The 23,872-nt window shown below is 39.3% G+C and overlaps 1 long non-coding RNA gene across 1 annotated transcript in view; it reads right to left on the reverse strand.

The window, feature by feature from the left end:
- Positions 1 to 5,400: 5,400 nt before the first annotated feature.
- Positions 5,401 to 23,872, reverse strand: part of LOC145516528 (uncharacterized) — a 52,405-nt gene continuing 33,933 nt past the window's right edge. Inside the window, exons 2-3 of the long non-coding RNA XR_014061443.1 lie at positions 7,993 to 8,057; positions 5,401 to 7,381 (exon numbers count right to left, since the gene is read on the reverse strand). This is a non-coding gene — a long non-coding RNA (uncharacterized LOC145516528). The remainder of the gene's footprint in view (positions 7,382 to 7,992; positions 8,058 to 23,872) is intronic.

Below are 23,872 nucleotides of genomic sequence, written 5' to 3' on the forward strand. Positions count from 1 at the left end.
TTTCATCAGCACTGCGGTCACCAGCATTAGACAGATTACCAGACAGAAAGTGCCTGCCTGCTACTTTCTCATAATGCCACTTGGTTCAGCTATGTCTGTGTGACTCTGCTTGTATGTCCACTGATTGTGTACAATGAAAGGTCACGGAAGCTGTCAAAGGACTCTGATCTAGTTGGGTGAGAACATCACTGTACTTCGAGAGAGGAAAACAAAACTCAAAACATTAAATTACTTCGAAGAGTCTTTATTCTTAATACTCTGGTCTTCAGAACTAGTATGGCGTAAGCAATAATTGCTGAGTTAAATATGTAAAAAGTCTCATCTAAGCATAGAACAGTAAGCTAAAAAAAAATAGCAAGCAACGTTCAATATATTGTGAATTTGCTACTCGAGAGATGAACTGTTATGCCACTTTCAATTTTTCTCCTTCTGATATGACTTATAAGCAACTGTCCAAAACCCAGTTATTCTTAAGCAAGCACTTTGTCTAACACATAGTTTTAATGCATTATTGCATTTATTAATATTTTCTTTGCAAGCCTGTATTTCCTCTAGCCAGCCTACCCTTAAGAGAGCCAGTACTGCATATTATATATTGTGTTGTATTATCCAAAATTCCAACACCTAGCATTATGCCTATACAGTGCAAGTGACTGATAAATTCTTGCTGACAAGATTAAACAAATGTCTATGAAAAGCTCTTCTAAATAAAAAGACCACATAAAAATGGGCAAAAGATATAATTTATATATATATGTATACATCCACAAATTAAACATGCTGCTAAGTCACTTCAGTCGTGTCCAACTCTGTGCGACCCCATAGACGGCAGCCCACCAGGCTTACCCGTCCCCGGGATTCTCCAGGCAAGAACACTGGAGTGGGTTGCCATCTCCTTCTCCAGTGCATGAAAGGGAAAAGTGAAAGTGAAGTTGCTCAGTCGTGTCCGACTCTTAGCGTCCCCATGGACTGCAGCCTACCAGGCTCCTCCATCCATGGGATTTTCCAGGCAAGAGTACTGGAGTGGCGTGCCATTGCCTTCTCCGACAAATTAAACATAAACGTAAACAAATTAAAAGATTCCCATCTATATTATATATCAGGGAAATGCGAACCAAAACAACAATGAAATATTTTTCATCCATCAGATGACATCATTTTTTAAATTATATATTTATATATTTTACTTTTATTTCTGTTTCACCTGGTCTTTGTTGCTCCATGTGGGTTTTCTCTAGTTGCAGAGAACAAGGGTAACTCTCTAGTTGTGGCATGTGGGCTTCTCACTGCAGTGGTTTCTCTTGTTGTGGAGCACAAGCTCTAGGTGCACAGGCTTCGGTAGCTGTGAAACATGGGCTCAGTGGTTGTGGCTCGCAGGCCCTAGAGCATGCAGGCTTTAGTAGTTGTGGCTTTCAGGCACTAAAAAGCAGGGGCTCAGTAGTTGTGACACATGGGCTTAGTTGCTCCACAGCCAATGGAATATTCCGGGACCGGGGATTGAACCTGTGTGCCCTGCATTGGCAGGCAGATTCATATCCAGGGGAGTCCCTATTTATTTTAAATAATTATTTAACTACTATGTCTTGACAAGTGGAGACAAGCACACTCAAACAGTGTGGTCGATTCAATTTGACAATATTTATCAAAATGTAAAATGTGCTCTTTGATGTAGCAATTCCACTTTGTAAAACCCACACAGAAGAAGATGTAATATATGCACAAAAGCAGGAGGTTTAACAAAGCATAGTTTGTAACTGAAAAAAATGGAGAAGCCATATTTCCATTAGTAGAGGAATGGTAAATTAATAATAGTACATCCATCTTATGAAGCACTGTGAAGAATAAGGTAAACTTAAGTCTATTGTGTTGAGAGAATTCTGAGTCTCATTAAGAAGAGCACAGTTACAGAATAGTAAGAAAAACACTGGGAGAGCAGAATTGTACCAAAATATGCCCCTATGGCATAAGAAATTTTTGAATTGGTCATTTTTTTTTAAAGAAAACAGCAGATATTGAAGAATCTGTGAAAACCCAGTAGAAGTTACCCTTTGGTAAGAAAATCTGCATTTATAAAAGATATCTCCATTTGTTAAGGGTGTTGCCCTCTCTGCACCAGGAAGAGAGAAGTGAAAGTGTTAGTCACTCAGTCATTTCTATCTCTTTTCGATTCCATGGATTATAAGCCACCAGGCTCCTCTGTCCATGGAACTCTCCAGGCAAGAATACTGGAGTGGGAAGCTATTCCCTTCTCCAGGGGATCTTCCTGACCCAGGGATTGAACCCAGGTCTCCTGCATTACAGGCAGATTCTTTATACTGTCTGAGCCACCAAGGAAGCCCCAGGAAGAGGAGGTTGACTTTAAGTCTCTAAATAGCCACACTCTTGCTTTTACTGTGATTTTCCTGGTAACTTCCCCTAACTGGCCTCCCCTACCACCACCACCCCACGTCTTTCATCTTTAGTTGGAGATGGTATTTAAGGTAGTGGCTTTCAGAGAGTTACTCAGCTTTCCTGGATATCTCCCACATATTCAGGAGATGTACACATTATTAAACTTGTATGTTTTTCTCTTAATAGTCTATCATTTTATTACAGGAGGGTCTCAGCCAAAAACCTAGAAGACTAAAGGGGAAATTATTTTTTCTCCCTACAACATAGTCCCATTTTATTTATTTTTCTTTTGGGTTTTTGGTGCTTTTTGTTTTGTTTGTATGTCCTCATATATGTGTGAAGTAGACTTCACTGAAGTGTGGTTTGGGTTGGGCACAGAGAAAGGGGGAACTATACCATATCAATTTTGGGCTAAATATGTTATTTCTCCTCTCCTTAACAGTCTTACCAGGGTGTTTTCATGGACTGCTTTGCCTCATGTGGTGGCCCCCACCATGTGGCCCCCATGCCTTCAAGTGGTTTTTCTCTTTCTTCCATTTTTTGTTTTAATGTGAGTGCATGTACATATATAGGGCTTCCCAAGTGGCGTTAGTGGTAAGGAACCCACCTGCCAAAGCAGGAGATGTAAGAGACACAAGTTCAATCCCTGGATTGGGAAGATCCCTTGGAGGAGGGCATGGCAACCCACTCCAGTATTCATGCCTGGAAAATCCCATGGACAGAGGAGCCTGGCAGATTGGCATCCATAGGGTCACAACGAGTCGGACATGACTAAGGCAACTTAGCGTGCATGCATGTACATATATATAATTGTGAAATGCATAGAGGGGGTAGTAGAGAAAATGTACGTTTAATTTGATAATGGTTTCCTCTGGTAGAAAAATGTAAGTGACGATAGAAAAAGTTTGTCATCTTTTATTCTTCATTATTTCAAACATCTGTATGGTCTGAATCTAAAACAAGACTATATCCATATAATACTTGAGTAACAATAGAAAAGAAGGGAGCAAGATGGATCATGAGTGATTTTTTTAAACTTCCTTTTATATATCATCCTGAATTGTTCAAACAATTCTTCTTAAGGTATTGGAAAGATTCAGTTCCCCTACACAGGTCCTTCATATCAATTCCACCACCAGAGATTTGTCATCCATTCAATGAATATTTACTGAGGGTATGTTGTAAACTAAACTCCACACTAAAATTTCTTTGTTTGTGTCTTTCTTAGTTTCCCAAGAAACAAATGGGCCCTGTTTTTGTTAATTTATCCATTCATTCAGCCTTTATTAACTGAGAATTCCCAGTCACTGTTAAAAGCTAGAGATAGTATAACCTCACTGCCCTTTAATGTAATGAACAAACAAGGCAGACAACAATAAGCCAATTTACAGGATGAAAGAAGAAAGGGAGGGAGGGACACAGGAAAGGTAGGAGGAAAGAGATAATTACAAACTATGATAAGTGCCATGAAAAAAAAAAATAATACAAGGTGTTTTAAGTGCCTTTAAGCTGTTCTTAAACCTCCAAGGGGAAGACTTTTCTGAGGAAGTGACTAAATAGAAATCTAAAATTTGTACTGCATTGCTGGGAGACTGGTATTGGAGGACTGGTGTTATTTAACTAAGTCATGCTAACTCAAATTCATACATATAAGGAACCATGCACAGCAAGGACTACTTGTATATATGACCCACCTCTACTGTCTTGGGAAATTGAGTCTTACTACCTTCATCCTCAGTGTACTGGCTTTCTGCACGTTTGAGAAACAGCATTTCATAATGGGTAGAAACACGAAAGTGTGGGGATAGAAACAAAGATTGAAATGTCTAGAGTTGGCAAAAGGAAAAGCAGAGGATAAGAGAGAAATCTGGAAGAAGGGAGAAAGGCAAGACTAGAGCTAGGAGACTAAATAGGTGGCTAATAGCCAAATATAAGAAAGTTGGTAGCTAGGAGTGGAGACATACAAAAGCAGAAAGACCGTGAGAGACATTTGGCAAGTAAAATGGAGACGCTCTGATGAGGAATTATGAAGGAAAGGGAGCATCAGGGATGAAGCCTAGGTCCCAAGGCTTGCATAAGCAAATAGACAGGGGTGACTTTCCCTGAGCCAAGGGGCACAGGAAGAAGAGAATTAGGGGTAGATAACATGCGGTAGAGTTCTTGGGGTCAACCTTCATCATATCTAGATTCAATGGTCTTTAAAACAGCCAACTAGAAATGCTGAATAAGAATTCAGAAGAACAATCTAGGCTGGATGCAAGTGTGGGAATAACTGACATATATTAGTAGTGTGGGTGATGATAAATAGGACAGACAGGTGTTGAAAAGAAACAGAAATGAGTGGTGGTTAATGGCAAAAATTAGTCATTTTGACAGGAACAGATCTGATAACCATAAAGTCCACTGAGATAAGGCCCAACTGCCCTCTAGTGGAATCCAAGCCATTTTAACAGTCTGCACAATGAAATATATTGAGCTGATTTTCAAATGATTGTGAACAGAAACTCTGTAGGCTTTCTGTGGAGGACAACGGACCCTAAGGCAAGCCACCTGCCTCCCTCCAAAAGGCTCTGGGTAAAATGAGGTTTCTCAGAAAAAGATTCAAAGACTTATACAATGAACTTATGGTTGCCATGAAGAAGGGATAGGGAGTTTGGGATGGTCATATACACACTGCTATATTTAAAATGGATAATCAACAAGGACGTATCGTATGACACATGGAACTCTGCTCAGTGATATATGTCAGACTGGATGTGAGTAGGGTTTGGGGGAGAATGGATACCTGTATGTGTATGACTGAGTTCCTTTGCTGCTCACCTGAAACTATCACAACACTGTTAATCGGTTAGACCTCAATACAAAATTAAAAGTTTAAAAGAAAAAAAAACACAAAATGATCTGTCTTCTTAATAAAATCAAAAAAATAGAATAATTGTATTTTTTAAATACCAGTCTACAATTATTTTTCCATTAACTCAAATAACCAAAATATTCTAAAAAGCAAAAGTTTTTTTTTTTCCTCAACTCTTTTGACGGCAAACTCGACTTGATCTGAAAACACATTTGGTGGCAAAAATCTGACCTAAATTTCCACAAGGCTATTTAGAGTCTTGATTTGTCTCTCTTGGTACACATATCATGCATTTCATTGTAAAGCTTGATTGACTATGTATGTTGGTCCAGACCCTGGTGAGAGTGTTACATAACATAGTAAACGCACCTCACTGTCTTTCAAAAATGTGAGGTATAAAGTCTGAAATCTCTTAAAAGCTCAAATCTAAAAATTCCAAGTTTCAAGTGGTCCTGAGGTTTTTAGCTGAAGGATCAGACAGATTACCAACAGTAGAAAATGTCCTAACATTTCAAATTTTAATTACAGAAAAGTTCAAAGGAGGAAAAACACCACTGAGTAATTTACACAGAGACATATGCAAACTCTAGTTACCTAAGATTCAACATGAGTACAGTAAGGAATCTTAACAAAAGGCATAAGCAAACACTCAAGTTTGACTTTTCTGACAACAAGGTTCACCAAATGAGCTGCCACTGTCCTAATAACATGTGCATACATGTGTGCATGCATGTGTGGGTATATCACATCTATGAATCAAAAGACAGGCATAGACTGTAGATATCTTCACTCCCCCTAAGCTGCAAGCTAACATCAAGGGTCTTTGAAGTCTCCGCACAATATACAGTGCAGTGGACTAAGAAAGACCATACATCCTGTATTTTCTTCATATAAATCTTAAAAACTGAGATGCAAATAATCTAGATGAAGATTCTATACAATTGTTTTCCCTGTAAAAGCACATAATAAATTTTCTACTAAAACCATGCTTAGTTAAAAAAAAAAACAAAACAAAACACTGTGTACTCTGAAAGGCCCCTAATTACTAACACGGAAAAATCTATGATAATCTCATTCCTTGTGCTCATCTGCTAGTTCTATGGCACAGGGCCAGAAATAAGACAAGTTAAGACAGAAATATCAAAAATTTTTATTTTATCTTATGTCTAATAAAAATAGATTAAAATGCAACCTCCTCTCCGAGAAAACAGTATCTTAAATTCATTTAGAATTGGAAAACTTTATATTTATTCATTTATTCAAATGCATTTATTAAGTAATTACAAAGCACCAAGCATTATCCTAGATACAGTGAACAAGGCAAAGTTCTAATTCAGGTATGGTATGAAGATGCCAGAGTGTTATTCCTATTTTACAGATAACAGAAATAAGATTGAGAGAGGTCTCAACAACAAAATTAATACAAATGCACACACTTGTATATTTCCATCCATTACAAAATGCTCTTTTTCAAACATGCAAAGGCAAGTACACTGAGGATAAAAGTAATAAGACTCAATTTCCCAAGAGAGTAGAGGGAGGATCATATATACAAGTAGTCCTCACTTTACACCAGTTTCCCAACAAAACAGTACAGTAAGAGATGAACTTTCCTGCAGGCCCTCTGACATAAATCTCTGTGTACTAACTCATGACCTTCCACCTGCCCCACTGCCCTGCTTACCAGAGGCTAAGGCAGACAACAGAGATAAAGCCTAGAGCACTAGCAAAGGTGAGCTAGGCAGGAAGTCAGAGCCAGCCAGAACACACACAGCCAAGCCCCAAAGTGAGCGGAACAACACAATGACCTTGACGAAGTCAAAGAGGATGACCCCAAAGCCAAACACACCAAAAATCCAAATCTATATAATGTTGAGGTCTTTCCCTAAAATGATAGAGTGGAAGAACTCGTTGATGGCTAGTTTATTTACTATGATTTTTCTCCAGCGCTGCCTTAAAATGAACATTCAAGAAGAGTCTTCTACTAAAAAATAGGAAATAATCCCAAGAACAACATACCTTGATTTTGGAGGGCTTTTTTTCCCTGCTGAGCACCTCAGAGCACTTTGTGGGGGTACCAGATTTCCGATCAGCAGTAGCTAAGTAAGAGGTGTTTCCACAGCCTCTTTGAATTTCCTAAAGAAATACAAAGGCAAAGAAGGGGTCACTGATGGCCACAGATATATTGTCTAAAGTCTGCATTCATGCATATTTTATAGATAGGTAAGGTAAAAGCTAGAGATGTTTCAGTTCTGTAAGCTTTTGGCTCCCAAATGAGTGAGACTGGCCAAAAATGCAGGTAAACAAAATACCAGCTGAAAACTCCTCTACAAGAATGCTTTGGAATATCACACCTGGATTTTGGCTCCAAGCCTCCACAAACAGAGTATGTGGGCTTACTGGCATTGGAACAAGAATATCCGTGGGAGAAATCAGGGGAGTAGATGGCTTAGGGGGCCTGATAATGGGTATGTTTTGCCTCTTATCTACTGGCTCAGATTCAGTCCAGGTGGAGAGTGACTAAAAATGGCTGCCTTATTGTGGCCTCTGGGCTTAGACGTTTCCACTTGGGTCCTGGTAAACAGGGATCCACCTCCCTCAAACAAAAGGCTAAAAAGAAAAACTTGGAACGAATATCTAAAAGATCTGCCAAGAACTCAATGGGCCACAAAAAAGAAATAAATTAATAATAATAATAATAACAGAAGAAAAAAGAAAGGGAAAATGTAGGAGAAAAGCCTCTTTACCTTAATAAGTGGTCAGAAACTAACTGTTCTTGTGGTAAACCATGCAGGGTCTTGAAGAAGGGCTCCTGTAAAGAAGGAGTCAGTTAAGGCATGAGGTCGGTTACTAGATTACAGTGAGCAATGTCTCAGCCTCAAGCACCTCTCAGGTGGAAGGAGATGAGACAGCTAGATTTAACTAAATACTAAACTAACACATGAATGTTTGAAGACACTTCATCATCTTACCCATAAACTTGTCTTTCATTGGCAGCTTCCTGAGCTTCAACCATCCTCAAGGTTTCTCAACACTACTGCCACTTTGAGCTGGATAATTCTTTGTGGCTGTTCTATGCATTGTTGATGAGCATATCTGGCCTCTTCCTACTAGACAGAGTAGAAGCCCCACCAACCCCGCAATTATGACAACCCAAAATGTCTCCAGACATTGTAAAATGTCCCTGGGGGCAAAACTGTCCTCAGTAAAAAATCGCTGCTCTCAGATAAGGGGCCTAATGAGGCACTAAAAAGCATGATGAGCTGTGGAGCCAGATGACCTAGGTGTGGTCTGAACCTCATTTCCTATCTGTGTGGCATCAGACAAGTTATTGACCTCTCTGAGTGAGCGCCGCAGAATTGATGCTTTTGAACTGTGGTGTTGGAGAAGACTCTTGAGAGTCCCTTGGACTGCAAGGAGATTCAACCAGTCAATCCTAAAGGAAATCAATCCTGGGTGTTCGTTGGAAGGACTGATGTTGAAGCTGAAACTCCAATACTTTGGCCACCTCATGCGAAGAGTTGACTCATTGGAAAAGACCCTGATGCTGGGTAGGATTGGGGGCAGGAGGAGAAGGGGACGATAGAGGATGAGATGGTTGGATGGCATCACTGTCTCGATGGACATGGGTTTGGGTGGACTCAGGGAGTTGGTGATGGACAGGGAGGCCTGGCGTGCTGCAATTCATGGGGTCGCAAAGAGTCGGACACGACTGAGTGACTGAACTGAACTGAACTGAGCCTCAGTACCCTTGCGGGCACCACTGCTACCCTGCTGGGATACTGGGAAGATTAAATGATAATAGAGTCTGACACATGGTGGGTATTCAATTTTCATTTTCTTCCCTCCTGCTCTCTAAGACCCTCTAAAGGTATAGACACCTTCCATTAGTATTTTAACCTCTCACCCACTCCTGTACTCCAACAAATTCCCTAATTCTTTCTCTGGTCTGCTCATGTGTGAGATCAAAAGACTTGGGAAGCATACCTTAGCTTTGCACTTACTAGCTAGGTGAACTTGGACAAGTAATTTAATCTCTTCAGAACTGAAATGTGAAAATCGCTCAGTTGTGACCAACTCTTCTGTGACCCCACGGGCTGTAGCCCGCCAGGCTCCTCTGTCCATGGGATTCTCCAGGCAAGAATACTGGAGTGGGTAGCCATTCCCTCCTCCAGGGGATCTGCCCAACCAAGGGATACAACCCAGGCAGTTTCTTTACCATCTGAGCCACCAGGGAAGCCCCAGTGAATCTTCAGGATTCTGGCAGTACACCAGTATCACTATCTTGGTAGATAGAAAACTGCATGAGGGTCTTACTGCCCTTCTAAAAAGCCTGTCCTGGCCCACTATCACTTTGTAAGCACGGAAAATACGGATTGCAGGCTCCCTTTACTCAACCAAGTACATGTCTTATTAAATTGATTCTCAGACACGTATATGTATTAAGATATGTTGTGAAGATTTGCAAAACAAAACACAGAGACTCAAGACACCACCAAAGCGGTTATCTTATTTATAGTCCGGTATCCCTGGAGTAGGATATGGCAACCTATTCCAGTATTCTTGCCTGGCAAACTCCCTGGACAGAAGAGCCTGGCAGACTACAGTCCATGGGGTCACAAAGAGTCAAACACGACTGAGCAACTGAGCACACACACACAGATGGGACTCAAGCAGCTATCACTTTTTATAAACTTCTCTGGTGACACTGATAATGTGGGCAGGATTAAGACCACAGTCCTTGACTCAGACTCTCCAATCTACTTAAGTGCACCTGCTCACCATCCCTAATTCATGACTAATTCCCTCCTACCTCCAAGCTTTGCACAATTACTGCCCCTACCTGAATTGCTTCCCCAACTTTCCTCGGCCAGTCCTTGGCTTTTCCTTCTTATAAGATTAACCTCCTTTAGGAACCATTCCCAGTTTCCTGTAGTACTAGGACTCGCTCATCCATGAAAATTCTTAGTACATGCATGATATATGATGTTTAGAAAATGAAATTTGTTTTCAAACAGAAGTGAGCATTATAGAGCATTGCCCTTCAGAGAAGTTCTGGAACAACTTCTATGAAGAGCATCACTAATCAGAACCTTCTTTGGAATTCTTCTTGTTTAATGGCTATCAGTTAATGAGCCACACAAGAAAGACCACGTTGTTAGAGTTACAAAAAATAGTTTTCATCTTCATCAACACACCCTACTCACCAGACTTGGCTCTAAATATCTTTCAGAGATTTCTAAATATTAAATTCACCATGCAAAGGATGATTTATTATGCTGGATAGTATTTTTCAGTTGTACTACAAGATCTGAAGACAATTTTTTAAATGTTTTCAACAACAGCAGCATTGTTGGAATAAGTGTCATCTTCCCAGTTGATTACTTGGATAGAAACCCTTTCATTTGAATAAATAAATTATGATATGCTTGTTTTGAAATAAGTTGTCACCATCAATCAAAACATCTTCTTACTCCAAGTTTAATTACTATTATTAGCTTGAAAGCTGTTTGATTAGAGTGGTGGTTCTCACAAGGGGACATTTGGCAATGTCTGAAACAGTTCTGATTGTCACAACTGAAGGGGACATGCAACTGCTCAACAGTACCACAGTTGAAAACAGTGGATTATATGTTTCCATGGCTCTGCAGCATGTTTTTCTTGTATATTGGGGTCTGTCTGGTCCCTCTTTAGAAGAAATTTCTTCTTCATCATACCCCTCAGGGCAGAGCTGAGTAGATGAAGGCAATAAGGAAATACTATGTCACTGGCTAGCAATTTGTTTCTAGTAATTAGAAATCCCCATTAATCAGGAGTCATTATCCCAAGAAGGTATAACAGACAACAGCATAATGTGATTGGGAGTGTGGACTTTTGAGGTTAACTTGCCTAGATACAAATCTCAGCTCTGTCATTTACTAAATGTGTGACTTGGGAATTTATTTAACTTTCCTATGCCTAAATTTCCTCATCTATAAAATGGGAATAATGCTATTTCTTATCTCATTATTTTTGTAAGACAGTGTTTAGTGCCTGGCAAGAAGTGCTCAATAACTATTATTGTTAGTAATCATTATTATCATCAATCATTTTAAATAAATATCACTGCAAAGATTAAAGTGCTAGACATTTGCATAGAGTGCAAACCCAAGTAAGCTCAAATTCATGATTGGAATTGATAGGGCGCAAGAGCAGTGGCTCTCAACCTTGGCTGGATATTAGGATCACCTAGGGAGCTTTTAACAAAACCCCAAAGCACAGGACACATTACAGACCAATTCAACCAGAATTCTTGGAAATGGGACCCAAGTATCAATATTTTTTAAGGCTCTCCACATGAGTCCAATATGTAGTTAAGGACCACGGCATTAAAGTTATTATTAACAAAATACTCTCTCTCTCAGTGGGATGATACAAAGAAGGCATAATAAGAAAAAGGAAAAAGGTATATGAAAGAAGTAAGATGTGGGGAATAATCTTTGAGTTAATAAATACATTCAGAATAACAGAGATTCAGAGTTAAATATACAACAGTTCCTAACCTTTGAAGAATTTACAATCCCTTTACCAATAAAATATATAAGGTGCTATGAGAATGGGAGGAAAAAAGCCCTGAAATGTAGCTATATAGGAAGGTAACTGTAAAGCAATTTATATAGACTTGAGAGACAAAAGAAAAGCTGTAAGAACACCCAAGATAGTTGGGTAACAGCATTTTCAAAATTTAAAAGAAGTCGTACTGATAGTTCAATAAGGAGTTCTGAATAACCAAGGAAAAGTTATTTGTTGTTGATATTTTTAAAAAGCTTAATTTCACAGAAATGAAATATCTTACTGCCTTATCCCAGAAAGTACAGCAAATTACTGTGCCAATTATATTTGGGATGACAACCCTCAAGGAATATCATATCCACCAATTTAAAAGCACACTACTAAATAACCCACACTCAAGTAAATCCAGTAATAAAAAGGAATGGATACTTTCTATTCCTACCCCAAGAGTCAGAAATATATATACATATTATATATATATATATATATATATAATATACACACACACACACACACACACACACAAATATATTTTTTTATATTCAAAAGACTGACATTCAGGACCAAATCAACTTTTATGAGCAATGACACTAAAAAACCCTACTAACAGAAACTCATATCCTGAACAGTAGAGGGGTTTCTTTACCTTTAATTTTGGGCTCCACTATAAAAAGTGGAGCAATGTGCAATCTTCACTTGTAATTGCTAAAACAAGTGGTTCTATATGCTGGAAGTTTTCAGTTTGTACATTTGCCTCTCCAAAGACCTATTAGACAGATCAAAACCCAACTGTGGGAGCAAAGCTACCCCCATTCACTGGAACCAAGCACAAAGCACAAGCCTTGATGTCTTGTTTTACTTTTCTATGTGCATCCCATTAAGGACCTATGAAACAATGCAAGACCACCACGCAGGGTGGGGAGAGAGTTGAATTATAACAGCTGTGGTCTCAACACAGAAATCGCAGCACACTGAAACTCTCCATAGCTCTGGATCACAATTAGAGTAACACCTGTGCAAAACAGGTTTTTTCTGATCCCCTAGAAAGCCCTCTATTTTATGCAGGCCCAAACTGTGTTTGTTGTTCTTAAGCCAGTTCTCTGCCTTGGAATTTAGACAATCATTCAACTGCTCATTTCATCCCTCTAAAGCAATCTAGAGTTCACGGGAGATACATCAATGAGTCAGTTCATTCCTGCCTCACCCAGTTCTTCTCTATGTGACTCCCTGGGCAAGATCACTTTTTATAAGGATGAAAAAGAATATCCTTTGTCTATGATACATAAAGGCTTTTCATGAAGTCAAATCTTCCACAGTATTGATGGCATGGAGGAAGTCTGGGGGAAGGACATGACTCCTCCACTCTGTAGGACCTACTCCACAAGTGAAAGAGGCAAACTGCATGCCCCCAAGGAAACTACTACCAAAAACTGAGGCAATCACTCACGCTAGAAATTGCTGCAGTCTCTGCTTAAAAGGAGTCAGAAGAATGTCATTCTTGGACACTACTAAAAATGTGATTAAGACAGCTCTTCAGAGATCCACAACAGACAGGAAATGTCAGAATCAAATTTTCAGGCTCAATTATTCATCTCATAAATAAATTTTGAAGATGGCCTTGCCTTATGAAAGTTGAGAAGTACAGTGTTTAGCAATTATGCAAACCCTGAAGACTTGGCTCCCTGAAATCATTTCTGTTGGTCTTGGAATGCTCTCTGGATCCAAGTAGCTGACAAAGTTTCTTCTTATTATTATTATTAATAACACAAGGCTTTAAGAAAGGTATGAGCTCTTTGAGCGAGTAAAGAGACTGGCTTAATTCCATTTTTCCGGTCATACTATCAACCAATGGTTGCTGATTTTCTACTTATTCTTTGCTCTTATGTCTTAGTAATAATAATTCATTATTCAATTCAGGATGAATTCAAAGTCAAGATGTTGGGCTTTTTAGCCTTACAGCAATATTTGCACAAAGGGAAATCAGTTAAAATCTCAGTAGGTAATAACTGTAAGAATTGTTCTCCTGGCATGCCTGGCCACTGGGAGGACACTTACAGAACAGCTCATTGCTGTCTCACATCCATCATAAAGTAACAGAGCTAAGCACGCACCCCGCGTAAACTTTTAATGAGGTTCTAGTATTCTCATGGCCTTCATTGTTTAATATAGCCAAAGAGCCTAAAACATGTGAAGCTCTGTTTGAAAACAAAAACGAACAAACAAAAACACCTGCAAACCCTAGGCTCTGCCTCCAGGGGCTTACATCTTAAAGCAGTAGATCACTTTCGCACATATCTAGTAAAAAATGTGTTTAAATGAAATGCTTGCTGTGTACTCAGCACTGTACTGTGGAATTTTTAGAAGTATAAAACATGCCTCATCCTCAAAGAGGATTCAGTGAAGTCAGAGACAAGATAAATGCTAGAAAAGAGATCAGCAAGGACTAGAAAGATCAGAAAGAAGTTCAGGAGGACGTGTACCTTTAGCTAGGTCTTGAAGGACAGATAACATTTGGGTGGAAGGAAGGCATTTAGGCAAGAGGCTAAGATAAACAAAGATGTGAGAGCAGGAGTATGGCAGTCACACAGGATTCATGAATCCATTCTTTCCCTCCCTTTTTCTTTTGATTTTCTTAGATCCATCTGATGGGACAAGGTTAAAATTATTTGAAAGAATTTTGCCTCATCTACACAGACTTCCTATGGAAACAGAGCGACAAGGAAGCCTTTGAATGAGGGAATTGTGATAACTCAGTGGATTGGAAATGTCTGTGTCTGCGGGAAAAAAAAGTAGTCAGAGGGATTACAATTACAATACAGGGTATAAAGCGCTGTCATGGGAATATAAATCCTGGGGCAGGAAGATTCCCAGGAAGACATGACTCCTTCTATTTAGCTAGGTGACAACACACATACACATATACACACACACACATACATCACAAATCTGGTTAAACTTGCCTGCCAATCAATCATACAGACTGTGAGAGTGCAAAATGTTACAAGTAATGTTCAACTTTCTCATCCTTCTCTCTGGTTTCATGCTCTCCCATCCAAGTTCTCCCATAATTCCACACAGAGTCTCCTCATTGGCTGCCACCAAGAATCCACTCCTGTTCAAGCGCTACTTGAATTTATTACCTTGGTACACAGTCATGAAGAGAGCCGCATTATAAAGCATGTGACTTTCTGTCATTTGGGTGGATCCACCAGTACTAGTCTCTCCTTTCTTCTCCTCCAAGAACTAAGAAAGCTCTTTGCTTGTCTAGCTCAAAAGAGTTCTATGCATATCCTTGGAGTCTTGTTCTAAACCCCATACACTTTTCTAAACAGAATGTTGTCTACATGAATTCTAGTGAATGCAATTTTCCCGAATCTAATTAAAATTTGCCCTGAGTGAAAGGAAAAGGGTGAACATTAGCAGTCTCAGTTTTTATCAAGTTCTCTCCCAAAGTAAAAGTAGGGAGAAGGCAAAGCATGATGACTACTTAGCATTCCGTTTCCCTCCACACCACACCTACTTCACTACACAGCCCTAACTTCCCCCATCGCTTTCCTTGGAGACATCCAGCATCTGCAGGTCTTATTGGAATCCTCTTCCAGCTTTACCTCTTCATTCATTTGAGGGGTCTCCCCCATTCAGTTCAACCAGACAAGGTCTTCTCTGGCAGTAGAGGACACCAAGGAACCTGGAGAGAAGTCTGTGGATGCAGCACTACAACAACACAGTCAACAGCACTAGGCTTAAAGAAGCCCCAAGAACAGGATGAAATTCCCAATCTAAACCTGGTGCCATGTTTTCTTCATCCTCAGAGTGAGAGACCACCCTGGATATTGTTAAGTGTCCTCTGTAACACCTCCCTCTAGGGAGGTTAGCATCGGGAATTTTCCCCCTTAGCACTTCCGTTGGGAGAAGGCAATGGCAACCCACTCCAGTACTCTTGCCTGGAAAATCCCATGGACGGAGGAGCCTGGTAAGCTCCAGTCCATGGGGTCGCGAAGAGTCGGACACGACTAAGCGACTTCACTTTCATTTTTCACTTTCATGCATTGGAGAAGGAAATGGCAACCCACTCCAGTGTTCTTGCCTGGAGAATCCCAGAGACGGCGGAGCCTGGTGGGCTGCTGTCTATGGGGTCGCACAGACACACACACACTCCCTCACCCACATACAAGAAAAGGTTAGGTGTTTCTATGAGCACCTTTGCTCATGGTGCTGGAGTAGTTCACCTCTTTTAACCTCTTTCCCATTTCCTGACCTTAACTTCTGGAAGCAATGGTTTTTCTTGCTAGCAGGCATTTGCCACAAAATGTCTCTTCTCTCCATTAACAAAACCACACTGCATGCCAGGAAGTCCTATGTATGTTCTTATACTGTGACAGATACTACCACCAATCTTGTTTGTGATTCAGCACATACCAAGCTTCTTTCTGAAATACCCAATATTAAACAATGTACTTTCCCCAAAGGCTGTATTGTCTATCTCAGAATGGTTTCTGTAATTTTTCTCTAAATTTAAATACAATTTCCAAAATCATCAACATTTTTAGCCAATTCAACAAACCCTTAATCTCCTTGCACAGTGTATTCCACAGTTTGGAAGTCATTATACTGTACTCCTGGTTCAGCTCTGCCCCTTAATTCAAATGATACTGGACAGGACCCCAGATGAAACACAGATGCCAAACAGGGAACTTGGAGATCTGTTTAAACTTGGACAAACCCAAATTCTATAGGATATGAACACCAGAATCTTCTTTGTGATTCTGTGAGTGCTCAGGACTGGCTTCCATGTGCTTCTGCCTCTATGCTCCCATACATCAATTCAGGCAGGAAGCCCAGTCTGTTTACCAGTTTCTACAAAAATCTACTCATAACCAAAATTTTTTTTTTTGAGTTTAGAATCTTTAAGAGGATTTGGGAACAGTTTCATAGAGAAGACCATACCTCGTTGTTCTCCATCTTTCTTTATTCTTCCTCTTTCTCTCTGCAGAAATAATATAAGAAAGGAAAAGGAACAAGAAGGCAGAGAAAATGGACCCCTGAAAGAGGAAACACCAGATACAGCAAGTTAGTGGAAGAAAGTGGAGTCCCTCCAATGGAAGTTCTGCTGCTGCTGCTGCTGCTGCTGCTAAGTCGCTTCAGTCGTGTCCGACTCTGTGCGACCCCATAGACAGCAGCCCACCAGGCTCCGCCGTCTCTGGGATTCTCCAGGCAAGAACACTGGAGTGGGTTGCCATTTCCTTCTCCAATGCATGAAAGTGAAAAATGAAAGTGAAGTCGCTTAGTCGTGTCCGACTCTTCGCGACCCCATGGACTGGAGCTTACCAGGCTCCTCCGTCCATGGGATTTTCCAGGCAAGAGTACTGGAGTGGGTTGCCATTGCCTTCTCCCAACAGAAGTGCTAAGGGGGAAAATTCCCGATGCTAATATTTTTAGCTGTAACCAACAAAGGGGTATATGTAATTGATGACTGAACTTGAATCTATTAGGCTGAATCACTTGCTATTGCTAATATTCAATTGTTTTTCTCCTATGGAAATAACAATGCCATATGATTCAACCAAACCTAAATAACCAGACAATTCAGTAGGTGATTACTCAATTTAAGGAGAGCAGTGGGAAATCAACTGTTTGTACATGATTCATTTGTTTTTTGCCTAGTAGTTTTAAGTTAAGGAAAATACAAGCAGAGATTTAAATTACCACTAAAGCATTGCAAGATCAACTGTATTTATTGCTTTATATCTTTAGTATTTATATGCATATATTAAAATATATGCTATACATTTTATGCATATTTTAATTATGAAATCAAGTGTACTAGCTGACAGTCCCAAGTGGCTATTAGGAGGGCCAGGTAACTTTCAGTAATTTGTATATATGTATCCCACAACATGTCCAAGTTCTATGGAGAACAGAGTGGAGAGATACCACAACTGTCATTCAGCCAAGGCCACAGAATAAAATGACAAATGAGTCCCATGTCAGACCTTTCTCTTTGCCCTAAAATGAAAATAAGAGGGGTGAGAATTGCCAGAACTCACTGCAGGAAAACTGTGCAGGTATATGGAATCTGTTATCAACTAGAAACACAACTCTTATCAAAGGAAAATATTGCTCATGAAAGCACAGATATTGTTATTCTTTAATACAGCTCACTAATGGAATGGGATTATGTGCCAATGAGTATAAAGTATTATAATACCATAACTATGTACATGGCTAGCATGAGAATTTCTGTTTTGCAATTTCACTTGCTCCAAGAAATGACAAATTGAAGTTTATCAAATACAATAATTTTTGGTCTTTATTTCTTCTTAAAAGAAAAAGAAAGAGCAAAAACTTCACAGTGGGGGACAGAAAATACTTTGTGGATACAGATTTTACTGCAAGCTATGCATCTGAGTTAAGATGTTAATGCCGAATTCGCCCACCAAGATCAAAACTCCTACAAAACTCTTCCAGCTGCAGCATTTATGGCTCCAGGTTTTGTTTCAGCAAGTGAGGAATACGTTCCAGCATTATGATCTTATTTCTCTTTCTGCCTGTTGTAAGTATTACCATAGTCTGTTGTTTTAATGCTATGGAAATATTCAGTTGGCATTGTTTTTCCCACAACCATGGAAACACCTGCTTCCAAATTAATTTATAATCTATTTTGCACTTATGGCTACCAGCCACATTCCAGTTTATTTTTTTAAGGATTTTGGTATAAAGCATGTAAGAAGGTTTATAATGTCTGCTTCTTCTCTTTTCTGCTCCTCATGACATAATTTTGGCTTTTACACAATTTATTTTACGTCCAGCTTTTTTAAGACATTAATAATATGCAAAGATATGTGATATGTTGGAATATATGTAAGTTTTTCTCAGTCTTTCAAAGCATATCCCAATACAGATATTGTATGCTACACATGCTTTTCTTGCATCTTGGTCCCAATTTCTCTTTTTATTTGGCCAGACTAAACCATGCAGTAAAGTATCTTTGGAGTTACTTTAATGAAGAAAGAAACCTGAGTGTGTCCTCCATTTCACTACCTTCAAATGTGATTAATTCACTTCTGTAAAAAATATTTATTTCCCCTTAGATTTTATGGTAAGGTAAAGAGAAGATATGTTTAACACATTCCAGATGATCCTATGGAAGAAGGATTATGAAAGTCAATTTAACTACTGTTTCCTTGGCTTTGCTTTGCTCTGTTTATCAATTACAGGGGGACAGAATTCAATAGTTAAAACAACTTTTAAGCTATGTTGAATATTGTACCAAGACTTGTATTGGGTTCAGTTCAGTTCAGTTCAGTCGCTCAGTTGTGTCCAACTCTTTGTGATCCCATGAATCACAGCACGCCTGGCCTCCCTGTCCATTACCAACTCCCGGAGTATACCCAAACCCATGTCCATCGAGTCAGTGATGCCATCCAACCATCTCATCCTCTGTCGTCCCCTTTTCCTCCTGCCCCCAATCCTTCCCAGCATCAAGGTCTTTTCCAATGAGTCAACTCTTTGCATGAGGTGGCCAAAGTATTGGAGCTTCAGCCTCAACATCAGTCCTTCCAATGAACACCCAGGACTGATCTCCTTTAGGATGGACTGCTTGGATCTCCCTGCAGTCCAAGGGACTCTCAAGAGTCTTCTCTAACAACACAGTTCAAAAGCATCAATTCTTTGGTGCTCAGCTTTCTTCACCGTCCAACTCTCACATCCATACATGACTACTGGAAAAACCATAGCCTTGACTAGACGGACCTTTGTTGGCAAAGTAATTTCTCTGCTTTTAAATATGCTATCAAGGTTGGTCATAACTTTCCTTCCAAGGAGTAAGCGTCTTTTAATTTCATGGCTGCAGTCATCATCTGCAATGATTTTGGAGCCCCAAAAAATACAGTCTGACACTGTTTCCACTGTTTCTCCATCTATTTCCCATAAAGTGATGGGACCAGATGCCATGATCTTAGTTTTCTGAATGTTGAGCTTTAAGCCAACTTTTTCACTCCTCTTCCACTTTCACCAAGAGGCTCTTTGGTTCTTCTTCGCTTTCTGCCATAAGGGTGGTGTCATCTGCATATTTGAGGTTATTGATATTTCTCCCAGCAATCTTGATTCCAGCCTGTGTTTCTTCCAGCCCAGCTTTTCTCATGATGTACTCTGCATATAAGTTAAATAAGCAGGGTGACAATATACATGCTTGACGTACTCCTTTTCCCTATTTGGAACCAGTCTGTTGTTCCATGTCCAGTTCTAACTGTTGCTTCCTGACCTGCATACAGGTTTCTCACAAGACAGGTCAGATGGTCTGGTATTCCTTAATTTTTTAATATTTTTAAATATTTTATGAAATAAACAGTCTGTTTTCACAACACAGAAAACAACAAAGAACACAAAACCAAATCAACTTCAGTAATAGAAATATCTAGTATGACAAAAAAACAGGCAACTAAAATCAATGACATCATATTGCCTTCAAACACCTGTCATTTTTAGTTCAAGAATGATGATAGTATGCTTACTGCTGCTGCTGCTAAGTTGCTTCAGTCGTGTCCGACTCTGTGCGACCCCAGAGACGGCAGCCCACCAGGCTCCACCGTCCCTGGGATTCTCCAGGCAAGAACACTGGAGTGGGTTGCCATTTCCTTCTCCAATGTATGGAAGTGAAAAGTGAAAGTGAAGTTGCACAGTCGTGTCCGACTCTTAGCGATCCCATGGACTGCAGCCTACCAGGCTCCTCTGTCCATGGGGTTTTCCAGGCAAGAGTACTGGAGTGGGGTGCCATTGCCTTCTCCGAGTATGCTTACTATCTGTAGAAAAATCAAAAGGAAAAATGTTCAAGGAGAAAAATATTTACTTTCTTTCAGTCTTGAACTTTTATAGGAAAAAAGAGCAGAGAGGAAGGTGGGAATGGAAGCATTTGTTTCCAATAGCAAAACCTGAGCTTGCACATCAAGGGTAACGCTATTCAGCCATTCCAAGTTCCCAAACTGGGAATGGGTCATCATTTGTGAGCATCGAAACTAAAGCTGATCTCTTGCTTCTTTCCATTATTGAAAAATGGTCTGTGTAACATAAGGATAGAAACAAGTATGTTCAGCCTCTAAGAATTTCATGTGGCATTATTAGACAATAAGGAACTTTTGCTGCAATCACTGCTGTCATTTGCAATTATTTTAATTCCCCTACAAGTTAATGAATAGGACAAAAAGGTAGTAAACTAATTTTTTAAATTTGGATCTCAGGGGCTTTTGATCAATATTAAATGTTACTCATTTCTAAGTTATCAGGTTCTATTACCAAGGGCCATAAAGGCTTCTCTGGTACTGGCAAAACCCTATTTTTTAATTTGGGTGGTGGTTACGTAGTATATTATTATTAGTGTTTAAATTGTACTTACCTATAATATTTCTTATATGTCCTATATTTTCCAATACAATAAAAATAGAAAAATGAAAAATAAATAAATAAATGTTATTCATTTCCTTCCAATTAAATGTCAATGCAGTTGAAAAGTACTGATTTTAAAAGATCGTTAATATTTAAGTTTTTTGTAATGTGAGATGTAGATCACAATCATTTGAAGTCTCCAGAGTTATGCTCTTATTGCATCACTGTTGTTTATCATACCAACCTACAAGTTCTCACAGGAGTGTCAGCACAGGATGCCTTCAGAGTTTACAGACAAAGACTTACAACTCAGTCCTTCAGAGTTAGAGCACTCTTTGCTGCATTTGTCTATCTTTTTTAAATTAAAAAGAAAAAGCTTTTAATGTGGAGAAAACAACTAACAAGTACACTAGCAGCCTTAACTTCACAGGAAGGAATTAGTAATATCACCTCGTAAACTGTTGAGAAGCCATTGCCTAATTGGTAGGCCATTCCCTTCAGACCTCTGTATTAGTCACCTGTTTATTTGCTTTTTGTTTCATGGAATATTTGCTTACTTGTTTCTTCCTGTCTAAAAAAGCTTTCATGTCCTGCCACATTGGTGTGCTTCATGCTAGACTCTCACATCTCAAGGTCAGGGGGTATGGCATCAAGAGACATACAACAGTTTTACAGAGGATGAGAGGATGTGTTGGTTGTGAAATAAACACATCAACAAAATCTTTAGTACTCATAAGATACTCATTAATCAGGGCTTTGTCATTTTAATGGTGTGTTCTGGTGTTAAGATAGAAATGAACTTACTTCGGTTATCTACTTCTGGGCAACAGAGTGGTTCATTGCCCTTTTAGTCAAGAGTCTTCCAGATATTTGCAGAAACTGTCTTAAGACATTACCAGAGGATGACGAATACCGTATTGGAATGTACTTTTGATAAGCTTGTACCTTTCAATTATCATCCACATAAAACAATGAAAACAACCTTGAGAAGCAAGTTACCTTTCTTTCTGGCCTCTCTTTCTAATCCTGGCAACATGTGAACACTGTTTCTCTCTTCCTGAGTCTTTCTCCTCAAGAAATTCTCCTAAAAAAAATGGGCAGCCCCCAGGGTTGAGACCTCAGGCTTTCATGAAATCCTGTTTTTTTAAGAGTTCTCCCAAGATAAAGGCCTCAATTACTGCAGCTATGCTAGTGGCTCCCAAATCTATATTTGCAATCATAACATCTCATAAGAATTACTAACCCGCATTTCTCAGAAAATAATGCCCTTAATATGTCCAAATCCCACCTTTCCCTGACAACTAGCTCCTTTTCCAACACCTCCACTTCAATTATTTATCAATGTAACCTCTTTACCCACCCCTAATTCATTATTCTCCTTCTCTTTCTTATTTTTCTTCAAAGAACTTAGCAGCTAATATGCTATATATTTTACTTGTTGACATTTTAAATTATCAGTTTCTCCCTCTCTTGAATGTAAGCTCCATGAGTTTGAGGAGTTTTCAATGTTTCTGCTCAGTGTATCCCAATATGGACAACACAGTAGGTACTCAATAAATATTTCTTGAATAAGTGAAAAGATAAATGGAAAAATGAATGAAGCCATAATTCTCTAAAACCTCTAGACAGGAAAAATTAGAACTATATTTGATTCTGATCTCATGTCTGCCCTGAACATCTAATCAGTTACAAGTCCTATGATTCGTCCTTTCAACATTTCCTTTCCAAGTCCAAACCTAAATGCTTCACACATGGATTTAAGAAAAAAGTCTCCAGACTTTCTCCACTTCAATCACTTCTTCCAGATGAGGCTTTTTAAAACTCTAGTTTTCATCACTCTACAAAATATATCTGTTGTCCTTTATAAATTAAAAACAACCTCCTTTGTGTAACCTCTAAAACCCTCCATAAACTGATCCCATTTTACTGATACATTCTAATTCCCAGTTGCTACTCATCACTCTTCTTTTTCTTCCCCTTGGGCTGAACTCCTGACTAGCCCTCCTTTGATACCATACATTGTTCATTCCTACCTCATGCCTTTACTTAGGTATATTTATACTGGCTAAAATGTCCTTCCTTCTCTCCATCTATTCATATGCAATATATATTTTTAAGACCTGAGTCCCAGATATGTTCTATTAAGGATTTTGAGACCTTCACCAACAACCACAGCCCACAGTGATTTTTGATTTGCCTGACCTCTGGAAACACACATTGTCTGCACCTTACAATCCATCACTCTGTTTGCCAGTGGTTTCATGGCTTCGTTTTGGCTCTCTAAGAAGATACTAATACAAAGGTGAACCACTCTCATAGCCAGTCTTGGATCATTGCTGTATCCAACAGAAACATAAGTCTAAAACCCAACATATACTTAAAAATATCTTAAATTTTTACTGTGCTTTCTTTCTTTGGCTGCACCACATGGTTTATGGGATCTTAATTCCTTACCAGGGATTGAACACAAGCCACAGCAGTGAAAATGCTGAATCCTAACCACTAGACCACCAGGGAATTTTCAGAGATTTTTCAAAGGGACAGAAAATATCATAAAGATCCTCTTTTTCCATCATTATCTCTGAGGCCTTTTAACAGCTGCTTAGTAATCACTCTTCTCTCTGCCTTTCACTTAGATTCTCTAACCTTAAAACTCTAGTCCATTGATCTATATTTCTATCTTTGTGCCAGTAC

Source organism: Giraffa tippelskirchi, chromosome 8 (assembly GCF_054371585.1).
Source record: "Giraffa tippelskirchi isolate mGirTip1 chromosome 8, T2T-mGirTip1v1.2.pri, whole genome shotgun sequence".
Lineage (NCBI taxonomy): Eukaryota > Metazoa > Chordata > Mammalia > Artiodactyla > Giraffidae > Giraffa > Giraffa tippelskirchi.